Source organism: Crinia signifera, chromosome 5 (genome assembly GCF_055691185.1).
Source record: "Crinia signifera chromosome 5, ASM5569118v1, whole genome shotgun sequence".
Lineage (NCBI taxonomy): Eukaryota > Metazoa > Chordata > Amphibia > Anura > Myobatrachidae > Crinia > Crinia signifera.
In genome coordinates, this window is record NC_139221.1 from 313,852,991 (window position 1) to 313,873,807 (window position 20,817).

Below are 20,817 nucleotides of genomic sequence, written 5' to 3' on the forward strand. Positions count from 1 at the left end.
AGATACAGCAGTATTAGGCAGTGAGCCCCAGACCACACAGGTAGATATACGGCAGTATTTTATTTATTAGGCAGTGAGCCCCAGACCAGACGGTAGATACGGCAGTATTAGGCAGTGAACCCCAGACCACACAGGTAGATATACGGCAGTATTTTATTTATTAGGCAGTGAGCCCCAGACCACACAGGTAGATATACGGCAGTATTTTATTTATTAGGCAGTGAGCCCCAGACCAGACGGTAGATACGGCAGTATTAGGCAGTGAGCCACAGACCACACAGGTACGGCAGTATTAGGCAGAGAGCCCCAGACCACAAAGGTAGATATAGGGCAGTATTTATTACGCAGTGAGCCCCAGACTACAAAGGTAGATATACGGCAGTATTTATTAGGCAGTGAGCCACAGACCACACAGGTACGGCAGTATTAGGCAGAGAGCCCCAGACCACAAAGGTAGATATACGGCAGTATTTTATTTATTAGGCAGTGAGCCCCAGACCACAAAGGTAGATATACGGCAGTATTTATTAGACAGTGAGCCCCAGACCAGACAGGTACAGCAGTATTAGGCAGTGAGCCCCAGACAACAAAGGTAGACATACGGCAGTATTTATTAGGCAGTGAGCCCCAGACCAGACAGTAGATACAGCAGTATTAGGCAGTGAGCCCCAGACCACACAGGTAGATAGATATACGGCAGTATTTTATTTATTATCCAGTGAGCCCTAGACCAGACGGTAGATACGGCAGTATTAGGCAGTAAACCCCAGACCACACAGGTAGATATACGGCAGTATTTTATTTATTAGGCAGTGAGCCCCAGACCACACAGGTAGATATACGGCAGTATTTTATTTATTAGGCAGTGAGCCCTAGACCAGACGGTAGATACGGCAGTATTAGGAAGTGAGCCACAGACCACACAGGTACGGCAGTATTAGGCAGAGAGCCCCAGACCACAAAGGTAGATATACGGCAGTATTTTCTTTATTAGGCAGTGAGCCCCAGACCACAAAGGTAGATATACGGCAGTATTTATTAGGCAGTGAGCTCCAGACCACACAGGTACGGCAGTATTAGGCAGTGAGCCCCAGACCACAAAGGTAGATATACGGCAGTATTTTATTTATTAGGCAGTGAGCTCCAGACCACACAGGTAGATATACGGCAGTATTTTATTTATTAGGCAGTGAGCCCCAGACCTGACGGTAGATACGGCTGTATTAGGCAGTGAGCCACAGACCACACAGGTAGATATGCGGCAGTATTTATTAGGCAGTGAGCCCCAGACCACACAGGTACGCCAGTATTAGGCAGTGAGCCCCAGACCAGACAGGAGATATGGCAGTACTAGGCACCAGACAGGTAGATAAGACAGTACTACTAGGCACAAGACAGGTAGATAGATACGTCAGCAATACTACTATTGTGCACCAGCAGAATTTATAATAATTAATTATTAGGTACTGCTTGGCAGTGGCACACGTCAGTGCACCAGCAGCATGAAATTATTTTTTACAGTCCCACACAGCACAAGTATTATTTTTTAATTAAATTAGATATACCTGTAGCAGCCTAGTATGTACTAGGTAGGTACACTAGGTAGGCAGTAGCACTGCCAGTGGCAACAGTGGACTGAGTAACTAAATAATACTGGCAGATTCAGTGCAGGCAGCACCAGTGGACTATATAATATAATTATTTAATTATTAATATATAATATAATAATATTACAGCCTGCACAGCACCAGAGGTAGGCCCCAGCACAGAGGAGACAGTAGTACTACAGGTACACAGTTAGACTGTTCTCCTAAGCAGAGGAGAACAGAGTACACAGCAGCACTGAGGGAGACAGCCCCAGCGAATAAAATAATTAATTACAGCACAGCTCACCAGAGGTAGACCGCACAGAGGAGACAGTAGTAGTACTACAAGTACACAGTTAGACTACACAGCAACACTGAGAGACAGCACCAGCGATTGCTAAATATTGCGTTCAAGGTCAACCTCAAGTTTAAGCCCCAGCAGCAGCACCAACACACCCTCTCCCAACCCACTACTTGACTGGAGTGAAGATGGCGGGCGCGGCAGCCGCTTATAAAGCCTCGCGAAATCCGACGCCGGGAGATGACGCGGACGGACCCGAGTCAGACGGGAATCTCCGAGCGCTGCTCGGAATCGGGCTCGGAATGATGACGTCCGTGGGGGCTCGGATCTCTGAAATCCGAGCCCGCACATCTCTAGTTAGATCTGCCTCTGAGCCGCTAACTGGAGGAAACCGGACATTCCGGCTTGTCATGAACTCTTGGCAGAACAAATTTTACTCTGTGTGGTCCCCCTGATATTCTTTAAAAAATATATCCCTCCCTGACCTTGGGTCAAATTTGATATCCCACTGCATCTTCAGCCTTTGGGGGGATGCTCTAACATCCGCGCCCCCTTACCGCCGCACATCGTCAGCTACCACTAACATAATTACCGCATATGCTCTAACATATGCTATAATTATGACAAAAGACAGCTCTTGCGTTAAGAGCTGTCTTTTGCGGTGAGCCGGCGATGCGCGGCGGGTCCAGGCGGCTCCCCCCTCCCTCCCTTACCCGGCTTATTTTGCTGCTGCTGCAGGGGGGGTGGGCTCTCCTCCTCTCTGCACCCGGAAGATTATTTTCAGTGCAGGGAGGAGGAGGTCACAGGTCCGGGCAGCACAGCGCTGTGGGGGGGGGGGGGGTCAGTGCGATAACGGGATTTTTACTGCATTTCTGTTTTAGAGAATCTCCCCCTCACTCTTTCTAAAGCCTGATATACATTAGATGTTATGTTCTGCAGACAATTTCATAAATGATAAACAACAGGATTGATGGCTTCCTAATGGCGCTGTTATCACCTGGAATTACTGGGGTACCGAATAAAGTCCTCTTGGTAGGATTCTCCCCTTTTTCTCCTCTCTCCTTGTTCTCCAGCACATATATGAAAACAATGGGAGAGGAAAAGAGAATAGTGTAATACAGTACGTCCAAACAAGAATAATAGTCAAATACAGGGGTGTGCTTCCTCCCCCTACGGGTAGTGTTGAGTTGTTCTTTTTATAGGGTTTTATAGGTGTGAAGACTTCAGAGATGGCTTGCACGAAGCTTACTGTACATTCACGCTGATGTTCATATGCTCATAAAGGTATCTTTCTCCTGCTTGCATACACAGATCATTAAAGGGGTGCTCCCACAATTGCTTACACCAACTCGTCGTTTCTCCTCTTATAAAGGTTTCTTTAAATGACTCCTCCTCGTTACAGATTTTTAAAAAAAATAATTATTTTTATTCAATATAATAAAGTATTAAAATACAGGTACCACATATGATGGAAAAACAGTTTTCAAAAGTGAACTGCAATAAGGTGAGGATGAACCCGGACACTCTCACCTCAAGCACGAACCTGCACTGTATATGTGGTCCTTCTAAGAAGGGGCCCACTTTGCCTGTCAAAGTATCATGTGCTGTATAGAATTTTTCAGCATTAGGTGATAAATAAGGGCCCTTACAAACTTTTGCTATGGGGCCCACATGTATCTAGTTACGCCCCTGGGTTCATCATAATGACCTGTAATGTTATAATAGGAAATATAATCTTTTTTTTTACACAACATTTTTTATTTGAATTTATATAACAACATACCCTCCAACATTTGTAGGGCATAAATTGGTACACATTCGGGGAAGGGGAGTAGTCACTGGTAAAGTGGGTGTGGCCACATGAAGTGGGCGTGTTCACTTCCCCTTTCGAAATGTGTCATTGCCAAAAACTAGAGCACCGACACCTACAGTAAGAGCCACGGAGCGGGGTAACAGCGCGCACTGTTAAAATCCGCTCCTCCTTACTTTGACCCCAAACACATGGAGCCGGAGACAACGGAGAAGTGGCGACTGCATTGCCTCCGGCTGAAAATCGGTACAATCGGTACATTCATTTTTAGCCGGTACAGACCGTTAAAAGAAACGGTTCTGTACCAGATAAATCGGTACAGTTGGAGGGTATGTAACAAATGTAATCTACGCTGGCATTTATAGCAGACATTTTGCGCATCTCTCGCAGAGCTGTTGGCACTCAAAAGGTTAAATGATTTCAATATATATATTTTGTAAATGCTCGTTTTAGTCCCTACAACAGAATATCGATTTACAGTAAATTGATTTAAAATCAATTAAATCGACCTTTTGTAAATTTCCCTCCTTATCTGATGTACTGTATACTGGGCATGAAACAGACCATATCACTGATCTCCTCGAGCAGAGAGCCGCCGCCCAGACAGAAAGAAAAAAATGGGATTCTACTGGAGAAGAGGATGGACCTACATTGGAATCCATAGGTATGTATGAATGAATGAATGTAGTGTGAATTAAAGTTGTATTACTCTAATGTGTCTGTGTGTTTTTTCAATATTTGTTTTGTTGTAGAACTACAAGTACCAGACGGGCCCTTTAATGCCATGCATGCTGGGACTTGTGGTTCTCCAAGTCCCTGCATGTGGGGCAGGCTAGCTGGGACTTATGGTTCCACAAAAAAATACAATAGATCAATCTATTTTTACACCACAAATTAGCCCGGTGCCCACCACCCTGTGGCACCGGGGACAGCCCAGGGCTGCAGCCGCCCGGGCAGGGGTTATCCTGGAGGGAGGATCCCTTTTATGGGGGGTCCCCACTCCCCCAGGGTCCCTTCCCGGATTGACCAGTCAGAGGGTATAATGCTTTGGTCGGGGGAACTTGTATAAAAAGTTTCCCCCCGGCTGTGGCATGCTTGCTGGCTGTTTGGGCCCTGTGCTGATTGTCAAAATACGGGGTACCCCTATTCATTTTGTCCCCTGTATTTTGGAAACCAGGACCGGCCCTGAGCCTGGTGCTGAAAAAAAATGTTGATTTTACCGTTTATGGCAATAAATGATTGTAAAACAAATTACGCTTCATTATTATCAAATGACCCTCTCAAGAATTCCCAGCAACTTAAACAGTATTCACACCATGAAATGCCCTTTTCTGTGCAAAAATAATTCGGTAGTATCTTAAAAAAAAAAAGTGTCAGGTTAAATAGAAAAATAAGTGAAAATAACCGTTACCACCTGTGAGATTAATGTATGAAATTCGCTTTACATTACTAGAATCAGGTGAAATGTAAATAAAAGGAACAGATACACAGTACACCGAAACCATAAATAAAGGTATTTTTTCCAAAGTGAGCCGTTGCTCCGTCTAAAAGATCCGGATCTTTTCATGGATTGATCACGTGATCCCAGCTCTTTTTAGTGGCCCGTTTTGCCCTCTAGATCTGACGGATCCATGCAGGCTTCAGCCAAATACACCTGGAAAATTCGCAAATTTGGAATCACCATTTGTATGAATGGTGATTCGTATTTGTATTCTTTCGATGGCGTATACATTCATATTGCAGAATATGAATATGCCTGTGTAAAAAATATGAATATATACTGACTAGGGAAGCCAATCCCGGGGCATTTTTTCAATCCCGGGATTCGGGATTGAAAAATGCTCAATCCCGGGATTCCCGGGATCCCGGGATTGGCTTTCCTAATAAAAAAACGCCCTGGCCGCCCCGCATTTACTTACATTTGCAGGGGCGGCCGGCGGCCGGGTTGATGGTTGGGAGCCGGGATGCCGGGTGGGCAGCTTCATCCGGCCGGCGGCAGGGTGGGAGCCGGGATACCGGGTGGGCAGCTTCCTACTTCGGGAGCCGGGTTGCTGGGTCGGCTGGCTGGCTGGCTAGGTGGGTGGGCGACTTCATAATGCGGAGTTGCTTGCTTGCTGGGTGGGCTGGCTAGGTGGACGGGCGGCTTCATATCTGCCTGCCTGCCTGCGCAGCGTGACCTCTCGTCACGCTGAGAGGTCACGCTGCGCAGGGTTGCTCTGCCGGGTATGGGAGTATCCGGGCAGCGGCTGAGCGAGTGCTCAGACGCTGCCCGGCATTAGACATGCGCAGTCTAATCCCGAAAATCCCGGGATTGGAAACTCCAATCCCGGGATTGAAATCCCGGCGTTTTGGGGGCCAAATCCCGGGATCCCGCCGATCCCGGGATTGGCCACCCTAATACTGACCTTTGAAAATTCTGAAATACGAATTTATGGCCGTATACAGGTATGAATATCTATGAATACGGCCATTCGTAGCCATTCATGTTTTAGTAAATTTCCCTATGGTGTGTTCAAAATAATACTTCTTTACTGCATAAAGAACCCAATGGGCATTACAATGGGTACTACTCCTGGTGAGTATGTCGTTTCCATGACTCCCATCCCAGCATGCATGCTGTATCCCAACACGCTGGCATATTGACGCTCTGTGATGACGTCACACCCCCGGCAACCTCCAGGCAGCAGTGGGAGATAGAGACAACTGGTCACAATAAGACATTTGTCCTTATATAAGGCATGTTTTACACATATTGGGGTAAATTTAGTGGTTTGAGTTTATAGAAGTGAGATACTTTAAGCAAACAATCATATTCTCGTTTTTATCCTCTAGAGCAGGCATGTCCAAACTGTGGCCCTCCAGCTGTTGTGAAACTACACATCCCAGCATGCCTTGCCATAGTTTTAGCATTCCCTAATAGCAAAACTGTGGCAAGGCATGATGGGACATTTAGTTTCACAACAGCTGGAAGGCCGCAGGTTGGAGACGCCTGCTCTAGAGGGTGCTAGATAAATGTTAAGAATAATCTGGTTGGTTTGTTGCTATCGGCAATATCTCTGACTTCTAAAAACTCACACCTTAGTAAATGTAACCCTTTGTTTCTGTTATACCCCGAGGGATAGGCTGTCTTGACATGTTTGTTCAGCCGCCTTGTATATTGGTTATAGACTATATCTAATTTGACCATCGATGGTTGAGTACTGTGCATCCACCAATGTTTCCTTGACACTTTTGGTTGCAAAGCCATCAAAGGTCTATGGGCCTTATCCTAGTTTACTCTTAGAGGCAAATTCCTTCTCAGGTGGACAAAACCATGCTGTACTGCAGCTGGGGCAGATGTAACAAGTGCAGAGAGAGTTAGATTTGGGTGAGTTATTTTGTTCTGTGCAGGGTAAATACTGGCTGCTTTATTCTTACACTGCAATTTAGATTTGAACAAACTATACCCAAATCTGCACCTGTTACATCTGCCCCACCTGCAGCACAGCATGGTTTTGTCCATCTGCAAAAATTGCAGCTGGGCAATCAGGTCTGAGTCAGGCCCTAAAAGTGGGGGGAAGATGTGCCTCTACAGTATGCTTATATTTTAGTAGTGATGGAACCAGCGCCTGCGCCTCTCTGCAGCCACCAGTTATATTATGAAGTTGGGGGAGTGCTGGATTTCACCAATGGCTGCTCTTCTCTGCAGCCCCCAAGTATGCACATTGGGAGGGGGGGGGGGGGTGATTCTGGTTGACTTGCTAAGCAGCATAACTTCGCTGCTGAGCGAGCCAACTAAACGGTGCACACGCGAATGCCCCCCCCCGGTCCGCACATTCCGCTACTTTGCGAATTTATGTTTTGCATAAACATCCATTAGCAGGGTAGCGTACCGCGCCAAAATCATTTGATGGTCGCTGACCATGGAAAGATTTTTACTCTATTCACAAAGCTAAGTCTGGGCTGACCTAGACACGCGGCATCCGGGTCCGAGATCAGCTCCTGTGTCATGCACCCCTCTCAGTAATCACCTCACAGAGGACGTAAACCAGAAATGTAGTAACAACCCGGTTTTCAGGCAGCTGCTCTCTCTCTTCCTCCTGTATGTGGCACCCGATCGCACCTGCCTGCTGCCGCCCTCCCCCTCCCCCCGTACGTCACACAATGACCTGTTGTATGTTTCATAAAGAGGGGGCGTGGTCACACCTCCCTGCACTGGCCACACCCACTCACATTACAGTACCTGGGCCTGGAATACCTGTCAGCACCCCTAGGTGGAGCTACAGGGACCAGTGCTGCAGAGATAGCCGGTAAGAAATCTCCCCAGACAGTTGCTAGGTATGTAGAATATAAAGGGAGTGCGTACGTAAAAGATTGTGTGTGTGTGTGTGTGTGTGTGTGTGTGTGTGGGCATTATGTATGTAAGCGGCATTACTACAGGGGGCATAGAAGCACACACGCCACTTCCACTGTGAGCATTAGGAATAAGCGGAGCTACTACTGTGGTCATTATGTGTACGCAGCACTACTACTGTGGTCATTATGTGTAAGCGGCACTACTACTGTGGTCATTATGTGTAAGCAGCACTACTACTGTGGTCATTATGTGTAAGCGGCACTACTACTGTGGTCATTATGTGTAAGCGGAGCTACTACTGTGGGCATTATGCTTAAGCGGCACTATTACTGTGGTCATTATGTGTAAGTGGCACTACTATTGTGGGCATTATGTGTAAGTGGCACTACTACTGTGGTCATTATGTGTAAGTGGCACTACTATTGTGGGCATTATGTGTAAGTAGCACTACTACTGTGGTCATTATGTGTAAGTGGCACTACTACTTTGGGCATTATGTGTACATGGCAATTGTAAAGCACAATGGAATCTGCTACGTTATATAAGAAACTGTTAATAAATAAAATTAATAAGTGACAGTACTACTGTGGGAATTATGTGTAAGCGGCACTACTACAGTGGGCATTATGTGAGCAAGCAGTAAGCGGCATTACTACTGAGGGCATTATGTGTAAGTGGCACTACTGCTGTGGGCATCCGACCCGGCATTTGAAGAAGTATCCGGGATTAACACCGTTTACACTGCGGTGCCCACCCACAGTGTAGACGGAGGCGGCACTTGGAGATGACATCATATCCAAGCGGCGGGGACCACAGTGATCCCAGCTGGAAACACCGATCGCTGTGCTGGGGGGCAGCCCAGCACCAAGGTAAGCTGCTGGGCTGCCCCCAGCCCCCGTACACCCCCCAGCTGTCATCCAGGAGGTGAATGGATGCCGCACACAGGCATCCATTCACCTCCTCCGCTGCTGCCGCTACTGTCTGCAGAGTATAGCAGACAGCAGTGCAGGCTGTCTGTGCCCCCCTGCAACCCCCCCCCCCCCCCATCCCCGTTCAACCTGCGGATGCTGCGGTCCGCAGGTTGTACGTCCCCTACGTCGGATGCCCCACAACGGATGACTCGGAGTACCTATTTACACCACCCTCTACCCAGGTCCTAGCTGTGTTCTACCCAGGTCAGGACCTCCGTCCCGGACTGGGGGTGGGGGGGGGGGGACACAATTTTGTTGTCCAGGGCCCCTACAGACTTTAATCCAGCCCTGAGCATCACAGCTGTCATTATGTCAGCGTTCAATAGGATCGAGATGCCCACACTGGAGGGGATGATAGGTTTAGGCCCTAGTCTGGGATCTTAGGGTTAAGCTGGGGGGGGGGGGCTAGGTTTGGGCACTTACAAGGTATGTGGTAAAGAACCTTTTTGCAGCTTAATCGCACACAGAAGTACAACCCTCAAGAAGGTTGCCTACCCTCACAGAATGGCTGGGAGGGTCCCGGAAATCGGGTCCCCCTTCCGGCCCCGCGGAAAGAGGGGCGACCCTCCCGCAATCCCTCCGCCGGCACCCACGACACCCCACACACACACACACACACCCCCGCCAGCACCCTCGACTCCCCCTCGGCGGGGGGATCAGCGGGTCAAATGATGCGAATTTTTAGCCCCGTCCACCGTGTACAATGTATTAAAATGGCATTGCACGTTGGGGGCATGGCTAAAATGGCACGGTCACTCGGTACACGCCCCCAAACAAATAGCCACTATTGTGGCTCCACCCCTGCCCCACCCATGTTCACTCCCCGCAGCCCCGCCCCACCCTGAGCTGGCTGCCTTCTCCCAGAAAGGGCAGCAAGAAAGTAGGTAAGTATGAAGTACAAGTACTGCCAGCCTCTGATGGTAGCAATGTATTTTGTCACTTTAGAGCAGGGGTGTCCAAACTTTTTGCGACGAGGGCCAGATTTGGTAAAGTGTAAATGTGTGGGGGCCGACCATTCAGCCTAACATTCTTTGAATCATTAATTACATCAGAATGGTCCCTCACTCTTCCCCCATTCACTCTATGTCCCCCAACCTGCCCCTTCACTGTATTTCCCCTAGCCTGCCCCCATTCACTGTATGTCCCCCAGCCTGCCCCTCCTTCACTGTATGTCTCCCATTCACTGTATGTTCCCCACTCTGCACCCCTTTACTCTGTCCCCGACAGGGCCGGCGCCACCACTAGGCAGCATTAGGCATTTGCCTAGGGCGCCGGCCACTGGAGGGCGGTATTGAGCAGCAGAAAAAACAGCAGCAGCGGCAAAGTTCCCAAAGAGAGCAAGAAGAAAGAAGGAGCTGGGAGCAGGTGAGTGACTGAGCCGCCCCCTCACCCCTGGAGCCCGTCCCCCGTGCTGGTCATTGTCAGCAGCAGGGGTAAAGCCTGCAGCAACCCTCCCGGAGCCCATATGGAGCTGCATCTCTAAGCCCCCCCGCGGCATCTCCCGCCACCAACCCCACCCCCGTGGAGCGCAGCGGTGGGAGTTGCATCTCCCATCCCCACCTCCCATGTTACGCAGGGGTGGTGGCGGGTGCATCATCCCCCGCCACCCGTGGAGTGTGTGAGCGCCGGGGCACCCCCCGCCTAGGGCGCTCCGGTGTCTTGCACCGGCCCTGGTCCCCGAGCCTGCCCCCCTTCTCTTAATGCCCATCACTCTGCCCCCATTCACTGTATGTCCCCCAGCCTGCCCCTGCTCCCCCTTCTCTGATGGCCATCAATGCCTCCATTCACTGTATGTCCCCCAGCCTGACCCTCCTTCACTGTATTTCCCCCACTCTGCCCCCTCCCTTCTCTGTATGTTACCAGCCCCTTGTGTGAGCCAGAGGACGGAGAGGCAAAGCAGGCACTGCAAGGACAGGAGATGCTTGGGCTCCCGCTGCTGCCCTCCTCTGCTCTGCATGTTACGGGAGCAAGCTTCCTCCTTGCTGCCCCCTCCCCAAACATTGCTGTCACTGTGATTGTGTGGTAGGGTGATATTATACATATCTCCCAACTGTCCCGGTTACCGCGGGAACGTCCCAATATTTGGGGACGTTCCCGCGTCTCACCTGGGGCCGCCATTGTCCAGCGGTGGGGGGGACAGTTGGGAGCCCCCCCAGCCTGCCAAGAATAGACGCTGTGCGCATGCGCACAGCGTCTATTCAGCGCCGACGAGTGGCGAAAACGGGGCGTGGACGGAGTTCGCGTCATCTCGCGAGGACACGCCCCATTTTCTCGAGGCCCTCCCCCTTTTTGGACAAAAGTTGGGAGGTATGGATATACGATTGCAGCAGCAGGGGTAGGACGCCAAACACATCTGACTGTGGCGGCTGGCACCTCCTCACTGCAGCAGACAGCAAGGTAAAGGTGCGCTCACCGGGGCCCCACCTTTAGTGTCCTGTGTTGTGCTTCCCACATCTGATGCTCTGCCTGCTTCCAGCTGGAGGCTGCGGGCCGCTTGAAATGACAGCACGGGCCGCAATTGGCCCCCGGGTCTGACTTTGGGCATGCCTGCTTTAGAGGTAAAAATAAATAATTACTTAGGTATAGTCTCAAAAGTGTGGGGTTAACAAAGAAATCACTATATATAATATATACTGGTAGATTAATTGGCCCTAGAATGAATGTGTGTGCGTGTATATGTAGTAGGGAATATAGATTGTAAGCTCCACTGGGGCAGGGACTGATGTCAGTGTTCAAATATTCTCTGTACAGCGCTGTGGAATATGTATGCGCTATATAAGAAGCTGTTAATAAATAAATAATAAATGGCGGCTTATCTCTATATTATAAAATGTAATAAGACAATCTTCCGAACAGCCACCAGGTGTCACCAAACAATCATGAATCACTTCCTTTTCTGAAACCTTACCAATCGGGCAGATTTACTAAGACGGCTGTACAGTACTATGACCCCAAATATACGAATGGAGAATACAACAAATTTACAAAGCTGACGTATTCTTCTCATTTATATTTTCCAATGTTGCAGCCACTCGTACCCGTTCAGATCCGTGCAATGCTGCCCTGTGTAAAAAAAGAAATAATTATTATACTATAACCAATGCCGGGCTCATTGAACTGGTCCTGGTACCCCAGGTACATGGGCCGGTCCTGGTTACCAAAATATGGGGGAGAAAATGAATATGGGCCAGCAGGGTAATGCCACAGCCAGGAGGGACTTTTTATACAAGTTCCCCTGGTTAAAGCATTAAACCCCCTCACTGGTCAACATGGGCTGGGACCCTTGGGGAGTGCTCCCCCTCCCCGCAGGATTTTCAGAAGGGGGTTTCCAGAGGGGCGGAGCAAAGCACAGAGATGGACACTTAGGGTGGTTTCACACACTCCGGCTCCTGCCGGACGGTGAAATCCCGCACGGCTAGGGCGCCGTGCCGCACACATTAGTTGTGAATGGACACTATTGTGTCCATTCACACGGGACGGCCACGGCCCGGCCGTACGGTTGCAGCCGGATCCCGGCACTGGAAGGGACGGCTGCCGGGCTGTGGCCATCCCCACCATTCTAAAGTGCTGTGTGATGCACGGCTTCCTGGCCGTGCGGGTTTTCGCTTTCCGGCATGAGCCGGACAGTGAAATTGCCCTTAGATGACCCAGTATATGCCGGGTCAGTTAAAGTATTATAGATAGACCAAATGTATATAAATAATAATAATAAATAAAAAAAAAAAATATATATATATATATATATATATATATATATATATATATATATATATATATATATATATATATATACAGGGGCGTCAACAGCAGTGTAGACCCCTGGGCATAGCAATGTATCGGGGCCCCTACCGATCCTCCAGCGGTAGGGGTGGGGGAAGCTTTGATGTCCCGCGGGTGGTAGGGGGTATTATATCAACCGCTCAGCATGTAGGGCCTGGATCAGTAATTTCCACTAATTACCCCTTTACTGCACAGATGGTGGGAGATGGGGTGGGAGAAGGGGGCATTGGTCTGAATGAAGGGGCCCTGATACATAACTTTCAGGGTGGTAGAAGATGTTTAATATGCAGAGGAGGGGTGTATAGTGGAGTGGGCTTATTATTCATAATTTTCTGGTGGGAGGACTGCTTGCTTGACTGCAGATTTCTCCAGTTCCCGGAAATAGATTTCTTAGATTTTAATGGAATTAAAAACGATAGAATCCCACCTAGCAAATGGTACTGGGGACTAGGCATACTTGCCTACTTTTGAAAACTAGTTTCAGGGAGATTATAGTTGGTAGTGTCATGCTCCACCCAAAGGCCGTGTCTAGTTCCATATATGGAGAGATTGTGAAAAGAGATTGTGAACGTGGCACCTAGAAGCGTGGGTGTGTACTGCTACATCGGAGAGGAATCTTTTAAAATTACTTATATCCAAATGTAGATAAGCCCCAGAGCAGTTAGTAAGAGATACGATACTTGGTAAAGTGCTGGGAAATGGTGCAGATGATTCAATGTAAATGTATCTGTCTCTCACTCCTTTTTCACGAAAAAATGTAACAGTGTAATGTGGGCTAGGTGACATGAGGGGGATTGCTAGACTAATGAGGGAGAGAGGGAGATTGCTGCTATGTCAGGGAGTCTCCTGCAGAATGCAGGAGGGTAGGTAACTATGATGTAACAGTGTAATGTGGGCTAGGTGACATGAGGGAGATTGCTAGACTAATGAGGGAGAGAGGGAGATTGCTGCTATATCAGGGAGTCTCCTGCAGAATGCAGGAGGGTAGGCAACTATGATGTAACAGTGTAATGTGGGCTAGGTGACATGAGGGAGATTGCTAAACTAATGAGGGAGAGAGGGAGATTGCTGCTATATCAGGGAGTCTCCTGCAGAATGCAGGAGGGTAGGTAACTATGATGTAACAGTGTAATGTGGTCTAGGTGACATGAGGGAGTTTGTTAGACTAATGAGGGAGAGAGGGAGATTGCTGCTATGTCAGGGAGTCTCCTGCAGGAGGGGAGGTAACTATGATGTAACAGTGTAATGTGGGCTAGGTGACATGAGGGAGATTGCTAGACTAATGAGGGAAAGAGGGAGATTGCTGTTATTTCAGGGAGTCTCCTGCAGAGTGCAGGAGGGTAGGTAACTATGGGACTAGAGCAGTAGTTCCCAACCCTGGTCCTCAAGTTCCCCCAGCCAGCAGTGCACATTTTCCGGGTCTCCTCACAGAATCCCAAGTGACATAATTAGCTCCACCTGTGGATCTTTTAAAATGTGTCTGACTAATGAGTGCACCTGCTGGGTGACCTGGAAAACGTGCACTGTTGGCGGTACTTGAGGACCAGGGTTGGGAACCACTGGACTGGGGGATCAGAGTTCAAGAGGCAGATCAATCTGCCAATGAGTGCATGTGCACTGCAGTGCTATTACATTGCAGTGCAGGGTAAATGACAGTTCCTGTACATGTGATGTGGATGGGTTTCAGCAGCTGCTCACTGCAGTGCAGGGTAAATGACAGTTCTGGATGGGTTACAGCAGCTGCTCACTGCAGTGTATGGTAAATGATAGTTCCTGTACAGTGTGCATGTGAAGATGTGGATGGGTTACAGCAGCTGCACAATGCAGTGTATGGTAAATGACAGTTCCTGTACAGTGAGCATGTGATGTGGATGGGTTACAGTGACAGCAGCAGCAGCAGCAGAAGGAACAGCGCCATAGTGCACAGTCAGTGTTGTCGTGACGTCTCTGCCCCCTCTGCATCACGTGACTTCTCACATCACACTGAGCCTGCCGGGGGAGGGGGCAGCCCACTCCGTGACGTCACTGATGAATCCTGGGGACAGCTGGCTCCATGTTACCTGACACCATCCTGCACAGGTGGAAAGAAGAGGCCTCCCTGCACCTGCAGCGCTGACCTGCTCTGGTAGGATGGGCAATGGGGGCTTGTACAGCTTGTGTATCTGTGCCAGGGCACCGCATGGCATGCCAGTAGTACAGATGGATGGCCAGGGATAATGGGTGTATGACTTAAACTGTATGTAAAGGAGCATTGGGACCTGGAGTCAGCATACTGGCAGTAGCTTATCAGCCTGCCCTGATAACATGCTTTATGGCTGGAGGAGAAAGCTCTGTTGTGCCGATCAGTGCCTATGGGCACCTATGCAGAAGGTGGGGACCCCCCTGCCCAGTGCACTGGCAGCAGGGAATCCTGTGCACACACACAGAGGGGGCTGGTACTGCCCAGAGGAGGGGTTGAGGTTCCAGGCACATCTGACGTTGCACACTGTGTGTCCTCGTCTCCATTAGGATCAGACCTGGGAAGTCTCATGCTATTCCCAGTGTTCCATCCTGTCTGTGTGTCCACAGTCTCCTGATCCCTGTGACAGGTAATCAGGGGGGGTCTCCTCTGTATGGGGGGGGGGGGGGGGGCAGCAATGATTTCCAGCAATGTAACATCTGTTCCCCCTTCTCTCTGTCCCATTAGTATTATTTATCATTGTAAAAGAGCAATTACTGTGCTCAGTGTGTTACGTGATAAGGGAGGGACATGCAAAAAGAAAATTACACGCGTGACACATTATATACTATTGTCATCTTGCTTATGTGGATAAAGGTTCGTACACCCTAATCGATAAGTCAACGATAGGTACGATATCGTTAATGATATATCATCTAGTGTGTACGCACTGAATCGTTAACAGTGCCCGTCCCCTAAATTGCTAAGAACCGCCTCCCTGTCGCCTGTACATGCTCATTGCTGACTATATCGTCAACACCTGTTCAGCGGAGCATCCTGTGACATCACCTAATGATGTCATTCAGTGTGTAAAGACAATATCGTTCGCCCAGGAGTACACTGGAAACCGCTGAAGCCCATACACACTAGATGATATAGTTTACAAACAATATCATCAACGATTTCCTCTGAACTCCCAGTTGAACAATATATTGCATACGTCATGAATAATATCGATCAGTAACATCATCGGGTCCCCGCTCCGTACATGCAGTCCTCGATGATAAAGTCAAAATTGACCTGCATGTACAGGCAACGGAGGACATCAGTAACAACCCCCAGCGAGAGTACGCTTCATTAACGATATTGAGCATACGCACTACACAATACAAACGATATCGCTTAAACGGGCCAAAATGAGCGATATTGATTGTAATATCGCTTAGTGTGTATGGGGCTTCACGATCTCGCTCATGGAGTATATCGTGTTGTGCGTACCCGGCTTGAGACAATTCTATAAATTACCTCACAGAAAATGGCAGTTAGCGGTCATAGTCGTCTACCGGGAGTAGCAACCTATTAGATCGTAGCTGTCATTTTCAAACACAGTCTGTGACATGACAGCCAGGTGCTGATTGGTTGGTTCTTTTATTTGTATTCTTCACTGAATTCCCCAGCACAGGTGTGTATATGTTGTGTGTCTTCGGGCAATGTACATAGCATTAACTCTGAAGCGACCCTTGCAGCAGCAAGTGTCAGCTGACAATACGCCGTTCCCCTCAGACCACATGATTGTTTCCTAATGTAGATTTTGTTGGTAGCAGACATTAAATGATAGCCCTGTATTATCTATACATAGAGCTGCTCAGGTAACTGGCATCAGTCACTGTACCAGAATCTTCCCAGGCTCATGTTTTGGCCACATTACCCAGAGTCCCGTAGGCAGGGCCTGTAGGACGGCCCCAGTGTACACAATGGCATCTGTACATGTCTGAGATCCACGTCGTATGTGCATTAGTCACCTGTTTATTCTGTGTGCCTGCACCCGGAGCGTTATCACGCCTGGCCTCCCTTGTGTACCTAAGACAGTGTACCTTATTAGATCTTACAGCAATGAATACGAGACTTCCCATAACTGAGCGAATACGTATAAGACATTTATTACACTGCGGAAGACAATAACAAACCTCCATTAGTACCACACATACAATGCAAATGTATTCAGTTATAAATCTGCCCTGTAGTGTATTCAAGGAAGTAAAAGTTATGTTAAAGTTCCAAAAGCAGTAGCAAGTTGTTCCCCCAGCCGGCGTTCCCTAGCCCAGTGGCCGGCTTTCTCAGCAGAAAACACTGGTTAGCACAGATCGCTCAGCACAAGTCGCTGCTGCTTCGCATGTGTGCTGAGCGATCTTATACTTAAGTACATCGCTCAGCATGGGGCTCCCGTTACCCCATGTGAATGGATGGGGCTTTAGAGACACATTTATGAAAGTTATTGTGTGTAATATGCCCTGCAAAAATAGTCACCATAGATTTGCTATGGGAGCGGCTTAATTGAGATATTTACCAAGCTTTACGCCAACAGCCATCTTCAGATGTCCGTATCCATTGCGGCCCATGGGCAACATTACGCATGGTTTTTTGTTTTTTTTTTGTAGTGAGCGGGTTTGTCAAGTGCATGGGGTCTATGTACTAATCTTTGGAGAGAGATTAAGCACCGTCTCCTAACTGTCATTTATAAAACACAACCTGTCAGCAATAGCCCCCCACAGTGGCCTGGAGTTGCTGGATAGCTTGTGGCGCTTAGGGTCTCCGCTCTAGAGCATCATAATATTTTCAAGGCACCCCTAGGCCAAATGCTTCTTATCGAGAAATTCAGAAAAAAAATATTAAATTAAGTGCATTGTGTTTATATGTCACAGTTATCTGGTGAGGGACAGGATTTGCTTCTGTTTGTCCACATATATTATGATTGGCAGCCACAAGCACTGGTTTTGCCTGTTATATTGACCATAAATAATATGAATTGATCCTGGTCCACCAACCCAAGGCACCCCTGCAAGTGTCCTGAGGCACCCCAGGGAGCCTAGCACACAGATTGGGAACCACTGGTCTATGCTATTCTCCTTCCTGTACTTGCAGATACTTGTCTGCAGCTCCATCGTGCTTGGCCCCATTGAAAATGTCCTTCCAAAAATGGCCACCGCCTCAGAGAAGATAGATATTAGGGATGCTAAAGGAGGTGGTCACCATTTTGGGAGAGACATTGCGGGCAGATGCTACAGACCCTCCGCGAGTAGAACCCCTGATGGTACCACAGACCTGCTGCGGTTCGGGGGTATCTTCTGTCAACAAGCAGGTATCAAGGAGTGTCATGGCAGCAGCGTCGTGGGGGCGGCCTTACATTTTTTCGGCAGGGGCAGTTAGGATCTGATTGACTGGTACTTTGTCTCCATCTACTATATCTCTCTCCATGGCCTAGTGCATGGACCCCCATATGTCCCTTAAACTGGCCGGATAGTGAAGGATAATTGTCCAGGTCAGCGAATAAAATGACTGAGCTGCATGATTACTGGTCCATATGTGGACCCTGAAACCAGCCGAAAAGGGGTCTAGGGGTTTTTGGTTTGATGATCGGATCTGTCTGATCCACCGTCTGTCGTTCAAGCTGAGGAGATCACTCCTCGTTTCCTGTGTATCAATCTGATGATCGGTCCCTCACCTCATCCGTTCGCCATGTCTTCTGCGCCAATCGCGTGGTCTTTGGCTGCCGATGGATGAACGGTGCTACAATAACTTTGCCAATCTGTTTAATTGAACGTCGCTCAGGACATAAAGCTTGTAGTGATAACATTAGTTGTGTTCAGGTCGGTTAAGGCTGCAGCAATGTTAGTATATAAATTATTTATGTAGCAACCTCCATTTCCTGAGAATGCTTAATCCTTCCCATCAGTCCATATCCCATAGAAGCATTCAATATATATTTTGCACCAGGCAAACACACACTCACTAGGGTTATTGATATTAGAAGCCAAATAACCCATCAGTCTGGGGTGGGGAAACTACACATCCCAGCATGCCTTGCCACAGATTTGCTATTAGGGAATGTTAAAACTGTTGCAATGAATGCTGGGACATGTAGTTTCACAACAGCTGGAGATCCACAGGTTGGCGAGGCCTGGTCTGCAGTGTCTTGATAGACAATCAATATGTTGACGGTGGCAAAAGATCAAAATGAAAATGGTCATATAAAATAATAAATTCTTTTTTCAAGTTTTCTTGGTGGCAATGTCGACACCTGAGAATGTAGACCCACAATTAGTGTAGCACGTACACGAGCATCGCGCACTTCGCGCGGCTCACTTTACCGTTCCCAGTCGGAGTCCACATGAATGTTAAAGTATGAAAAAGTCAGAAAAATAATCATGAAAAACAAGTCGTCATGTCAACCATTTGTCAGTGTTGACTTTGTGCGTGTTGATAATGTGGTGGCAAGCGATTGACTGTCTGTCTTGACCTATCATCCATATATAAGCCCAAAAAAACGGGTTATTGGTCTCCTTAGCATTTGCTTACATTTAGGTTTTAAATGTGGCCTTCGTTTCCAAGTATTAGCCCAAAATGACCCTCACTGTTTATCAAAATACAACTGTGTCCTCCTTACATCTGGCCTCAATACTCTGCTCAGCAAAAGTAACCCAGTGTGAGTGAGCTGCCAGGAGTTTTTTTTTTTTTTTCTTGCCGAAAATGCATCTTATTCACATTGCTATAGGAATAAGACGCACAAGTAGACCTTGCTGATTAAAATGTTATGCCTGTATTCTGTGAGTGACTGCAGCTGTAGCTGCATACGATATGATACATTACAGTGTGTTCTAGGAAGACACCGTGGTGTAGCATTTTGGATGCAGATATGGCTTCAGTCACACACCGAATCTAGGCATGCCTCTTATGATTTTACTCAGCAAAAGCTGCTTGTGGGTCCTATTCACATTGTTTTGCAAATAAGACGACTTCAATGAAAACAGTAGCACTAAAAACGCTCAGGGCTACCATGCATGGCATGATTAGAAGGGCAGGGAGGCTAGATGTGAGTGGACACATCGGTATGGTCTGTATTTATAATTCATTATTCCTGGACTTGTAAGTTGTACAAATGTAACAGATATTTATTTACTAATAAGCCTGCTGGGGCTGTCACCATATTTGGCTTCTGCTGTTAAAGCCCATCCACATCAAAGTTTATGTTTGATTAAATGGTTGTCGTACATGGGGCCTGGTTCTAGGAAAGCAAAAAAAGCACACAACTGGGGAAAACCATATTGCACGGCATGTTATATTCCTTCTGTGCAGGGTAAATACGGTCTGCTTTTTTCTTTCCCTCCAATTTCGATTTTCGAATTTTAGATTGACTTTGAACACACCCCACTTAAATCTCATGGTGCCCATACACATGTGATAGATTGCTTGTGATCCATGACATTTCGATTACTCACCGCAACAAATCGCATGCCGTCACATGTGTCACCCGACCGGAACGGGGGAATGGGGTGTGGAATGAAGCAGGAGTGTGCGGCGATGGGGTGTGGAACGTAGCAAGAGTGTGTGGTGATGAGGCGTGGAACGTAGCACTTTGAGCGCGCAAATTTGTGTTAAGTACATACCGACCAGAGAGAGTGTACCAACCTGCTCACACATGTATACCATTTTTCAAATACACCCTGTATCATGGCAGCTAGGAGCTGATTGGCTGGTACTTTGTCTACTTTACCTCCATCCAAAATATAGTAAATAGTCCCCACAGCCTGTAACATGGCAGTTAGGAGCTTAGTGCATCCGGCCCTTTATCTCTCCGAGGCTTACTACACAGTACATAGAGTCTGATTCAGACCTGCTTACCTTAAGGTGCCCAAAAACTAGTAAGATTTATCTTCAGTTCTGGCTGGTTGGAACAAAAATATGGTTATGGATGAGTGACAGTTTGTCAGTTTTCCAGCATTTCCAAGCAAATGGTCAACTGTCATTTGCTCTCCTCCATAACCAGGTTTTTGTTCCAACCAGCCAGATCTGAAGATAAATCTGCGTGTGTATGGCC

General features: G+C 47.9%; 1 protein-coding gene across 2 annotated transcripts in view; it reads left to right on the forward strand.

Moving 5' to 3' along the window:
* The first annotated feature begins 14,755 nt into the window (after positions 1-14,755).
* The window catches only part of ICA1 (islet cell autoantigen 1), a 65,085-nt gene continuing 59,023 nt past the window's right edge, over positions 14,756-20,817 (forward strand). Inside the window, exon 1 of one of the 2 annotated variants that reach the window (XM_083144826.1) lies at positions 14,756-14,909. The gene's annotated coding sequence lies outside the window, so the exon portion shown is untranslated. Of the gene's footprint in view, positions 14,910-15,267; positions 15,373-20,817 lie in introns of those variants that run through there. The other variant, XM_083144827.1, reaches the window with a different exon arrangement.